General features: G+C 38.5%; 1 protein-coding gene across 1 annotated transcript in view; it reads left to right on the top strand.

The window, feature by feature from the left end:
* The window catches only part of Naa15 (N(alpha)-acetyltransferase 15, NatA auxiliary subunit), a 62,736-nt gene that overhangs the window by 3,421 nt on the left and 46,874 nt on the right, over positions 1 to 12,441 (top strand). The gene's annotated exons all lie outside the window — the stretch shown is intronic.

Consider the following 12,441-nt stretch of genomic DNA (forward strand, 5'->3'; position numbering starts at 1 on the left):
TTACTTCTCTGCAGTGCTATTACACATAGGTTCTGTCCCTACAGTTAAGATGTAAGACAGTTCTATGTAAACACAAAGGAACCTTTTTAGAACCACAACCACCTGTGCCCTTCCCATCCTCTCTACTCTCACTTTCTAGCAACCATGACTAATGTGTCTCTTACTTACAGAAAAAGAATATTTACTAAGTAGAATCATAAAGTATAGAACTTACAGATTGGCATTTCTTCCATGCAGAAGAATTTCCTTGTGGCTCACCCAGTTTTCACTTGTATCAGTAGTCTGTTCTATTTTATTGCATAGTAATATCCACATTGTAGATTTAGTAGGGTTTGTTAAACCATTTGTAGAATAACGATTCTTGGTAGTGATGGGACAAAATCTTTAATTTCATTGCTAAAATCACAGTACAAAGGGATTTATTATTTTAAGGCGTTTTATTAATTGTGCATGCATGTATTTGTGAATGCTGTAGATGCCTTCCTGCCAAGGCACACATGTATAGGTTAGGAAACAGAAACTACCATGTGGGTCTCAGAGATTAAATTCAGGTTTTCAGAGGACAAGCACTTTTATTCATTCAGCCAGTTTGCTAGCCCACTAAAGGATTTATTGTGATAAGACATAAACAAGAAAAATGTGTAAATCACTAAATGAAAGAAAAAGAGATACAATGTTTTTATTGTTGACTGACATTAGGAATAAAGAAAATGTTACCAAGTAAAATAATAGTTTTGTTTCAAAATTGCATCTGTTAGAGTTTTTATAGTGTTAGCTCTCTTGCCGCCTCCTTCCTTCCTTCCTTCCTTCCTTCCTTCCTTCCTTCCTTCCTTCCTTCCTTCCTTCCTGACAGGGGTAGGGATCATGTCTCACATGGTTTTGATTGTCCTACAACTCACTGTTTAGACCAGAATGGACTCAAATTGTTTGCCACCACTTGATTTTTAAGCTTTCCCCCACCTTTTTTCTGGTCTGGTAAAGGAAAAGCTGGGCATAAACCAAGTGTTAAACCAAGTGTTGGTAGGTTGGGGACATCAGTATTTACTCCTTTTGTCCTGTTCTCTTAGTAAACTTATTACATGGGATCAGTTCACAGGAACTTTTAGCCTCAATTTCAGAATGATGAAATGTTTCTAAGTATTTTGTCTGCATATATGTTTGTGTACCACATACTTGGCCTCTGACTAGGGTTATAGACCAATATGTGGGTGCAAGGAATTGAACCCAGGTCCTCTGGGAGAGCAGCAGCAAGTGCTCTTAACCACTGAGTTGTTTATTTCTCCAGCCCTCTGGCTCAGTATGGAAACCTGGTATAAGTATCACTTTGCAAAATTTATCTCTAGTTCATTTAGGGAAAAAGAAGTTATTTTTATTTTAAAAAGGTAAAGTTGATGCTGCAAATATATGTATATTGTATTGTGTGAGATTTGCTTGATTGCTTGCTAGTCTTAACTTTTTTTTTTTTTTGCTGTATGGAATAGAGTTTATTTAGGGCATGGCGAGGGGTGTTGAGGGAGTAGAGACAGAGAAAGGCAGTGAGAGGAGTGGGGGCAGTGGGAGGGAGAGAGGAAAGAAGAGAGGCTGGCCAGGAACAAGTGGGGGGCTGTAGGGGAATGGGGAGAGAAGGGACAGAGAGGGTAAGAGAGTAAGAGGGTAAGAAAGTAAGGCTAGTCTTTCCTTTTAAAATTTCACATTGTTTTAATATATTTAGAAGATTAAGTCATTAGGAAATTGTGGCTTCTGCATACCTTTGGTGCTATTTGTTCATCCAGATAGCTTGAGAGTTGTCCAGAGCATGCCCCCCTCAACACACACACACACACACACACACACACACACACACACACAGAGAGAGAGACAGACAGACAGACACAGACACATGACACTCAAAGTGTTTTAAGACATAGTTTCTCTGTGTCTTGGAACTCTTTCTGTAGACCAGTCTGGCCTTGAATTCTGAGATCTGCTTGCCTCTGTCTCAGGAGCGCTGGAAGCAAAGGCATGCTCCATCACCCAGCTTTACCTCACTTTTTTGTGGTCTAGGTTTAAGGTAGGAAAGATATTCTTGAAAGGTGTGGGCAAAACTCACACCTTTCAGATTTTAGCTCTCTTGGAAAGTGGAACATTCTTAATACTTGCAGTCAGTTATCAGCATGCTGGTTGTTTCACTGCTGCGTCCTTCTCTTTTACTCTTTATCTACTAATGTGAGTTAGGAGAAAGTAAAATCCAAATTGGGAGTACTTAACTACTGTTATTAAATGCTGCTTTGAATTTTAGTATTAGTAGTTTGTTGAATTTAGGACAAACTATTTCTTGAGAAAGGTTAGGAGAATGGTAACAGCTTGTGATTAGTTTGTGATTTACTAAACAGCTTCCATATCTGAGACTGTGCTCTGGATCATTTGTAGAGTAGCCTCAACTTTCTGAGTACTAACTAGGTTGTGGGTATGTGCCACCATGCCCTTCTCTTACAGTGCACTTTTTGTGAATTCTTTCTTAATCTCAAAACCTTGCAAGGCAGACTTTTTAAAAAAAATATAAAAATATATGTACATTGGTGTTTTGCCTATATGTATGTTTATGTGAAGGGTTAATATACTGGAATTATAGACAGCTATGAGCCACCATGTAGATGCTAGGAATAGAACCTGGCTCTCCTGGAAGAAAGAACCACTGAGCCATCTCTCTGGCCCCAAAAGGCAGACTTTTAATTTAAATTTTTATTTATTTTGTATGCGTGCATGCGTGCGTGCATGCACACCATGTGAGTTCTGGGGATCAAACTTAGTGCATCAGGCTGGGCATCAGCAGGCATCTTTACCTATTGAACTATCCTGCTGGTGTCATGCAGATATTTTTATTAAGTAAACAGACTGAAGTTAAAGTAAGGTTCACAGATAGAGCTAGGAGTGAGGAACCAGACTTTATACTTTTTCAGGGCAATTAAATTATAGTTATCTAGTATTTACTATTTGGAGGAGAGATGTGAGGGAAGAGAGTGAGAGGAAAAAAAAGTGTACTTATAACTAATGATATTTTTAGTTGCACATGAAATTCATATTAGGAATTATTAACAATTATTAACAAGTAGATTTCCATATATATATATGTGTATATATATATACACACACATACAGGAAAGGTCATCTGCCATTTTTATTTTACTTTCCCCCAAGTTGGAGATCAGACATGCATGCCAGTCTTAGCTATTTATTTTTAGTGTGACATTCTAGTTTCATAGCTGAGTAGGGACAGTTACTTTGAAAGTGGTTTCTTTCTTTTCAAAACTAGTTTCAGTACACTTCTGCCTGTACTGCATGCATGTAAACAAGGGCCACTTAAACTTTTCCCACTTGTGATTTCCTTTGGCCTGGGAAATTTTTATATAAGTCTATATGGAAGATACATAAAGTAGATATTCAGATTAGATACTAACTGATCATAAAGACATTTATTTCATTACAAAACTTACTGTTTGTATTAACATATATTAGTTATGCAAGGTAATGAGTTTCTTTAAAACTTAGCTAAAATTTGCTTTACATTTATTTGTTTTGTGTGTTTGGGGTACACATCACAGCCCTCATGTGGAGCCAGAGGACATCATTCAGGGAAGAAAGAGGAAATAAGCCCTTTTCTCCCCGGGTTGCTTTTGGTTATGGTGTTTTATCACAGCAGGAGAAACCCTTTCTAAGACAGCTCTCAAGCTCCTGTTGCTAAGAATTCCTTACAGTGATGCACTGAAACCTGGAAGTGTGAGCCAAAATAAACAGGTTCTCTTTTCCTAAATTGCATCTGCCGTGTTTTATTACAGCAATAGGAAGTGAAATTAAGACATACACTAGTGAGTTGTATGGGCTTATTTATTTTTACATGAAGAATTAAGACTCCACTGAATATTTGGTACTTCAGAATATCAAGTACCTTTAGTGTTTTTCAGAGTTGTCCTAATCCCAAGCCAAAAATCAAGTGATTTTTTTTTTAAAAGGTAAAACTCAAGCCAGCAGCTCAACAGTTTTACATATCAAACATTTCTAAGTGTAGTCTAAAGTATAGTGGTTTATATTTTGATACCAGTATCCTCAGAAATAGCCTTTTTTCAGGTTATGAGCAGAAAACTGTATGGACTGTAAGAGTGCCTGTGAGTCATAGTGTAAGTAGCCTTGAGTCTTGGATGAAGTGCTCCGGGCAGTGATAGTTGGTATTCTGTGGCTTGGTGCAGCACATAGGCATATGTTGTGTGTTTGGAACCAAGGCTGCTGCCACAGTGAGATGTAGAATGTGATGTAGGTGGACTTTGCCAGAAACACCTTGGATTACACGTTTGATTATGAATTACTTTTTGGTTCCTGCACATTCAGAAAATTTTGTATTTATTTTTATTCTGTGTGTTACTGTTTTGCTGGTGTGTGTGTATGTGCACCAGTGTGTGCCCGTTCATTCCCTGGGACTGGGGTTGATGGTTGTGAGCCACCATATGGGTCCTGAGAATTGAACCTAGGCAGGTCTTTCTGTAAGAGCTACAAGGCAGTGCTCTCAACTGCGGAGCCAGCTATCTCTCCATCCCCAAGACATTCTATTGTTGTTACATTTTAAATTACTTTCCAACTCTCAAGGGCCAGTTATAGCTAATGACACTTCAGTTAGTGTCTTAAAGGGTTGGGACCAGTTTTAGATGGTGTGGTTTAGGCCAGTGATAGGGTTTAATTGGTGAAGGTGCCAAATTTGGTGATCAGAGATTGATTCCCAGAACACACAATGGTAAAAGGAGAGAATAGACTCCAATAACTTGTCCTCTGTCTCTCACGTGTGCTGTGGTAGTGTGCAAACACACACAAAATAAATACATTTAAAATATAAAAAAAAACTAAAAGAAAAGTAGAAATAAAATTTTACCTACTGTAAGGTCACCTCCTGTACATTAACTTTAGGCTGGGAGTGTGGCTTAATGATACAGTGCTGGGCTAGTGATTCTTTTCTCCTTAAGAATATTCCCGCTTGACCCAGGCCTGTTGGAACACTAGGAAAACAGGATGGGTGATTATAAATTCTAGGGCAGCTGAGCTATCTAGTGAGACCCTGTTCACAGAGCAAGGGGGAAAAAAGTACAACAGAGTTCTGGGGAGGAAAGAGAGGAGATGGTTATTGAGTCAAGGGACAGTTGGAGGAATAACTTCTAGTGTTCTGTAGAACAGTAATGCAGCTCTGGTTGACAGCAGTTAATTATCTAGCAGATATCTAGCAGAGGGGATTTTTGAATGTTTCTAACACATAGCTGTTTGAATTAATGGATGTACCAGTTATCTTGATTTGGACATTTTGTGTTCATGTGTTGAAGTGTCTCTCTTTTTCTGTAAATATGTGAAATCAGTATCTCGGCCTGTTAGTGAAGGCATATAACCTTATCTACATTTAGAATTACACCTGTAAATGTAGCATTAGGAAAGCTGAGGTAGGAGGCTAGCAAGTTCAAGGACTGCTTGCTATAGAGCGAATTCAGTTAAGGCTGGCCTGAGCAACATAATGAGACCTGTCTCAAGGGGTAAAAAAAAGATTGGGCAGGCTTTTTAGTCTAGCACGCAGGAGGCAGAGGCAGGCATATCTCTTGAGTTGTAGGCCAGCTTGGTCTACATAGTGAGGTCCAGGCCAGCCAAGGCTGTATATATTGAGAACCTTTTTCCACAACCAACCAACCATCACCACCAACAAAAACAAAAGAAACCGAATACTAAATGTAGTTTTGGTATAATGTAAATCATGTTCTAATATAAAAACCAAATTTTTATAAGTATAAAAAATTGAATAAGCAATAAAAATCTTTTGTTAATATGGTTGTCATTCTTTGCTTTTAAAGCTTTGCTCTAATTTTTTTTTGGAATGAGATGTGGTATGAAGGAACAAATTCTTTGTTTTCATTAAATTAACAAAGCATAGATACATTTAAAAATGCTATAGTGTTTGAATGAAGTTTTAAAAAGTGATCTTTTGGGGCTGGGGATTTAGCTTAGTGGTAGAGCGCTTACCTAGGAAGCGCAAGGCCCTGGGTTCGGTCCCCAGCTCCGAAAAAAAGAACCAAAAAAAAAAAAAAAAGATCTTTTTGGATTGGAGAGATGGCTCATCAGTTAAGAGCACTTGTTTCTCTTGCAGGGGACCTGGATTCAGTTCCCAGCATCTACATGTTGGCTCATGACCATCCCTAATTTGATATGTTTTGATCTCTGTGGGTACCAGAACTCAATGAGGTGTACATACATACATATAGGCAAAATGTTCATACACAAGAAATAAAATCAAAATATAAACCAATTAAATAGGATTTTGGGCAAGACAGGTTAAAACATACAAACATTTGGTCGATTATTTGAGGAGGATAGAAAATTAAAAAATAATAACTAGGGGCTGGATAAGCGGTTAAGAGCACTGTCTGCTCTTCCAGAGGTCTTGAGTTAATTCCCAGCAGCTACATGGTGACTTACAACCATCTGCAATGGGATCTGATGTTCTCTTCTGGTGTGTCTGAAGACAGCAACATTGTGCTCCTATAAATAGAACAAATAAATCTTTGAAAAAAAAAAAAAAGAACTAAAGTTCAGGGTTTTTGGGTTTTTTTTCCGAGATAGGTTTCTCTGTGTAGCCCTGGTTGTCCTGGAACTCCACTTGCTTCTGCCTTCCTAGTGTTGGGTAAAGGTGTAAACCACCTTAATAGACAATGCTGTATTCTTACAAAAGAGACAAAAGCTTTATAGGAACTGAACTTACCATTTCATTCTGTAGGTATTGCAAAGCCATATAGTTAGTCTAGGGTCATTTGCGGGGCTCACATAGATTCGTTATTTGATAAAAGAACTACCATCCTAGCTATTGTGAAACACTGACTAGAGTTTTCCAGAGAGGAACAGTTGGCACCCAGAAGGATTGGAAGACTGGAGTGCTACTGACCAGATGATCTCAGCTGGATGGATTATTCTTTCTAGTGTGCTATCTTACTGCCTTTAATGTTTCTGCTTCTGAGAAAAATAGAGGATTGCTTCAAATGTATATATTTTTTATTCATAAAAGTGTGTTTGGACATAAAAAAGTCCATGAGAGAGCATACACAAAGATTTGTGTGTTAGGATGTTTCTTTTCCAGGAAACTTTACCCAACACTTCTTTATAGACCTGTGTTTAGGTGAAGTCTTCTAAATGTTGGTCAAATCTTTGCTCAGCAATATTTCTCAACCTGTTTCTTTCTTCCTTCATGGTTTTATTTTTCTCCAATATGATTTATGACTGTTTGGTAGATACACTTAGCTGTATATCACATAGCTTCTGCAATTAAAATGTGTGTTTTATGATAGGGACTTTGTTTTGTTAATTACTATGTATGTCCATAATGGGAAATGTGCTACAGTAGAAGCTAAATAAATATTTGTTGCATAAAACAAGTGTTAAAACAGCAATTACAAAACAAGAGAGATAGATCTTCGAGTTATGTGTTTGTATGAATATTTTTGGAGAAAGTAGTTGAGCTGGGCCCTGGTGTTGTAGACTGTATACAGGTTCAGAGTAATCGTAGGATACTGCGCTGAGCCTATGTTCTTTGGTAAGACCTTGAAAATCGTATTTATGAAGGAATCATGGTATTAGTTCATTTTCTTGGCCTCTTGTTATAAAAGCATAATAAAAGGAAATCTTCGTCATTGTTTCATTTCTGCTTGTTTTGGCATTGGAGAAAAAGTTGCCAGAATTAAAGATGTCAGGTGCCTGCTGAATTAGTCTCTAAAGCAGTGGTTCTCAATCTGTGGGTCCAGGTTCTTTTGAAGGTTGAAGGATCCTTTTAAAGGTGTGATTAAGACAGTTGGAAAAGAGATGTTTATGTTACCACCCATAACAGTAGCAAAATTAGAGTCATGAAGTAGCAATGAAAATAATTTTATGGTTGGAGTACTAAAAGGGTTGCAGCATTAGGAAAGTTGAGAACTAATTTAAAGGGTAAGCCATCTTATGTGTTTATAAAGCTCTACAAGTGATTTTTACACAGCTAGAGTAGTAGCTAGAGTAGGCTACTATATGTAATAAAACCATGAATATTCAAATGTTGTTAGGGTGGGGTGTTTGTTTTTTGTTTTTAGTTTTTTAAATTTTGGGGCTTTTTGAGATAGGGTTTCTCTGTGTAGCCCTGGCTGTCCTGGAACTTGCTCTGTAGACCAGGCTGGCCTCAAACTCAGAGGGAGTTTTGCCTGCTTCTGCTTCCCTGGGATTAGAGGCATCCTCCACCTGGCTCAGACAAGTCTTATGTTGATTAGAGAAAACTATTAGCAAAGTTTGTTCTTAAAAGAATGTCATTTTTTAGTTCTGTTAATAAATGGGAGAGGATTTGAGAATGACAGTTCTCGGTGTGAGTATTAGGAAGTGGAGGGGACTTGATCAATGGGTGTGATCTTGGCTTTTAGGGATGTCCCTGGAATAACAACTGTACACTTAGATATCTAAGCTCTAAATGCTTTGCTTGTCATATACACTTGCGTTAAAGTTGAGACTTTAAAAAGAGAAGGAAACAAGTTCAAACCAATAGTAGTGGCAGAGTCATGGCCTTCTGGGAAGTGGAGGGAAGATTAAGTTAGAGTGGGCAGGTCATCACCGTAGTTCAGAGTCATTGTGAGTTACTTTGTAAGATCCTGTCTCAAAACCCAATGCTTAGGGATGTAATTCAGTGTTAGAGAATTTACTTCACATTTCCAGTTTTAGTCTCCTGCACCACTTCCCCATCCCAGCCAAAACAGAAACAAAACACCAACCAGAAGCAAAAAACCTAGTTCGATTTGTTGTGAATAGTTGCTTTTTCCTCCTCGTTAAGATATAAATTATATTGGCTTGTTTCTTTTCTTTTTTCGGAGCTGGGGACCAAACCCAGGGCCTTGTGCTTGGGCAAGCGCTCTACCACTGAGCTAAATCCCCAACCCCCTCTTTTCTTTTTTTTTAAAGATTTCATTTATTATATATGAGTACACTGTAGCTGTCTTCGGACACACCAGAAGAGGGCATCAGATCTCATTACAAATGGTTGTGAGCCACCATATGGTTGCTAGGAATTGAACTCAGGACCTCTGGAAGAGCAGTTGGGTGCTCTTAACCGCTGAGCCATCTCTCCAGCCCTTCTTTCTTTCTTTCTTTCTTTTTTTTTTTTTTTTTTTTTTTTTTTTTTTTTTTTTGGTCTTTTTTTCGGAGCTGGGGACCGAACCCAGGGCCTTGTGCTTCCTAGGCAAGTGCTCTACCACTGAGCTAAATCCCCAGCCCCCCCCCCTTTTTTTTTAATTTATTTATTCACTTTACATCCCAATCTCAGCCACTCTTCCTCCTAGTACCTCTTCCTGCAGATCCTCTCCTAATTCTTCTCTCAGAGAAGGGGGAAGTCCCACTCTGGGTATAATACATCCCTCAGTCCCAAGTACACATATACACACAAGTCACAATAGGACTAGGTGTATCTTCTGCAGCTGAGGCCATATAAGTCGGCCAGTTAGGGGAATGCTAGCAGCAGGTTCAAGGATAGCCTCTGTTCCAGTTGTTGGGGTGGCAGAGATCTGCCTGAAGACCAAGCTGCACGTGTGCAAGGAGGCTAGGCCCAGCACCTGCTCACTCCTTGTCCAACCCTATTTTAAAGTAAAACAAAAGTAGACCAGGCTGTTCTTGAACTCAGAGATTGACCTGCTTCTGCCTCCCAAGTGCTGGGTTTAAGGTGTGTGCCACCATTGCTCAACATTTGGTTTTGACTTTTTTTAAAAAAAAAATTATTTTATGTATATGAGTGTTTTACTTGAGTATACGTGTGTGTACCATGGGCATGCCTAAAGTACACAGAAACCAAAGAGGAGGGCATTGGATTTCCTAGAATTGGAGCTATAATTTATTGTAAACCATTATAATTTATTGTAAACAATTATGTAGATGCTAGGAATTGAAGAATCCTGGTCTTTTGCAAGAGAAGCCAGTACTCTTTTTTTTTTTTTTTTTTTTTTCCGGAGCTGGGGACCTAACCCAGGGCCTTGCGCTTGCTAGTCAAGAGCTCTACCACTGAGCTAAATCCCCAACCCTTAGTTTGGTTTTTGAGACAGTCTTTTGTAGCTCATGCTGGTTGGGAACTCAGCCATTTAGCCCAGGTTGGCCTCAGATTTGCAGTAATGCTATTTCATCTTTCTGAGTGCAGCAATTACAGGTGTGTGCCATCATGCCTAAGAACACCCCTAACTCCCTCATATTCTATACCGTGATTATCTTTTAGTAATTTGGAATATCTATTAGATTTTCCATGGAAACTGTAAGGGTGTTTTTGTTTTGATTTTTGAGGTTTTATCTTGTTTAGATAAAGAGGGAAATGAAAACTTGTTTTCATAAAGGCAGAGCTGGGAGTAGGGGAGCAGCATACTCTTAGGATGAATTTTCTACTTTCAGACATGTTACCATACCAAGTAAGTAAATAGCAATCTTTTTTCTCTTCTCCATGATAATAGGGTCGATATAAAATGGTACTTTGAGACTCCATGTTTAAGGACCACATCAGATGAGTTTTTGTAAACTATATTATTTGTTGAAAATCTGTTTTGAGCCAGAATGATAGGGTTTTTTTTTCTTTTTATGTGTTGATAAACCTTTTAACATTCCTTTAAAATATTGTAATGGAGTTGGAGAAATGGCTGAGTGGTTAATACTGGCTGTGGACTGGAGAGATGGCTCAGTGGTTAAGAGCCCTAACTGCTCTTCCAGAGGTCCTGAGTTCAAATCCCAGCGACCACATGATGGCTCACAACCATCTGTAATGAGATCTGATGCCCTCTTCTGGTGTGTCTGCAAACAGCTATAGTGTACTTATATATAATAAATAAATTTAAAAAAAGAAAAAGAATACTGCCGCTTTTTCCGAGGACATGGGTTTAATTCCCAGTACCCACGTGGCAGCTCACAACTTTCTGTAACTCCTGTTCCAGGGAATCCGACATACTCACAGACATAAATGCAGGGAAAACACCAATATATAACACCAATATATATTAAATACAAATAAATTATTAAAAACTCATAAGATAGGTAATACTTAAAATTACATTGTTAAAAGTATCTTTCTGATTGCTTTGTATATAAAGAATTCTATCTGTATCAGGGCATACAAGTTTCTAAAAGACATTGCACTGTGCAAAGGTTGTAATAAAAACTAAATGTGGGCTCAGAGGTTAAGAGCACTGTCCGCTCTTCCAGGGGTCCTGAGTTCAATTCCTACCAACCACATGGTGGCTCACAACCATCTGTAATGAATGGGATCTGATGCCCTCTGCTGGCCTGCAGACATATGTGCAGGCAGAATGCTGCATACATAATAAATGAATTTTTAAAAACCCTAAACGTATAGTATATGGGGCAAATGGGCCTAGGCCTAGCATAGCATCATGAAGATTAGCAAGGTTGTAGTACATGTGTGTAATTTCAGAAAGCCACTCTGGAAGTCAAGTTCTAAACTAGCGTGGGCTACATAGAAAGACCGTATCTCAAAAATCAAGTCCCCAACAAAACAGCCAAATGAGACTTTAATAAAAATGAAAGCATGTGGGGGCTAGAGAGATAGTTCGGTGGTTAAGATGCTTATTGCTCTGTCAGGAGATCTGAATTCACATCCAGGGGCTCATGTTAGGTAGGTAACAAGCTACCTGTAACTCTGTAACAGTCATATAAGGCTACACACCCAGGAAAATAAATCTTTAAGAAATTTAGCACAGATTTATATATGTAAAATAATTAGCAGACACATAAATACTATAATGTAAATGGTGCATTTTTTTCCTGGAAAAACACTTGAAGCTAGATTGTTTCATAAGTAGCATTGGAGGCATTAAACTTTGCTAATTACTATGACTTGATAGAGGTTCTTTTTTGAAGTCGGATACAAAGAAGCATCAGATAAGTGGCATAGTTTGACTCAGAGCACACAGGAAGAACTGAGGTACCTGGGAGATATTTGGTGTCTTTGTAACAGTGTACAGTGTAACAGTACATGCCCACAGGACTTGATTCAGCTGGCTGTTTTCTGTGTTAGTGTTTTGCCAGTCAAAACCCTACAGAAGCAAACATGAAATTCAAAGAGATTTAAACGTTCTCTAATAATTCTATTGGAGCAAATGTGTATATTCAAAACAAGCATTAATACAGAATTTGCTGTTCCCTACCTAACAGCATTGTGGAGACCATGGCCTTTGTGTGGCTCTTCTGCCTAGGCCTTGGACCTCTTGTACACAGCATCTGAGGCACTTTCATGGTACCTGTTTTACTATTTTAGTTGCCACTCCCAATGCATGGGAAGGTCATTCTCTTTTCCCACCTGCCCTCTGAGTTCTAGGAAGGACTTTTCTTTTAGAATAGAGCTAAAGTGAAAAGCTGCAAGAGGTACTACTGTTGAGCAGTGAGTGGGTT

The sequence above is a fragment of the Rattus norvegicus genome, chromosome 2 (genome assembly GCF_036323735.1).
Source record: "Rattus norvegicus strain BN/NHsdMcwi chromosome 2, GRCr8, whole genome shotgun sequence".
Lineage (NCBI taxonomy): Eukaryota > Metazoa > Chordata > Mammalia > Rodentia > Muridae > Rattus > Rattus norvegicus.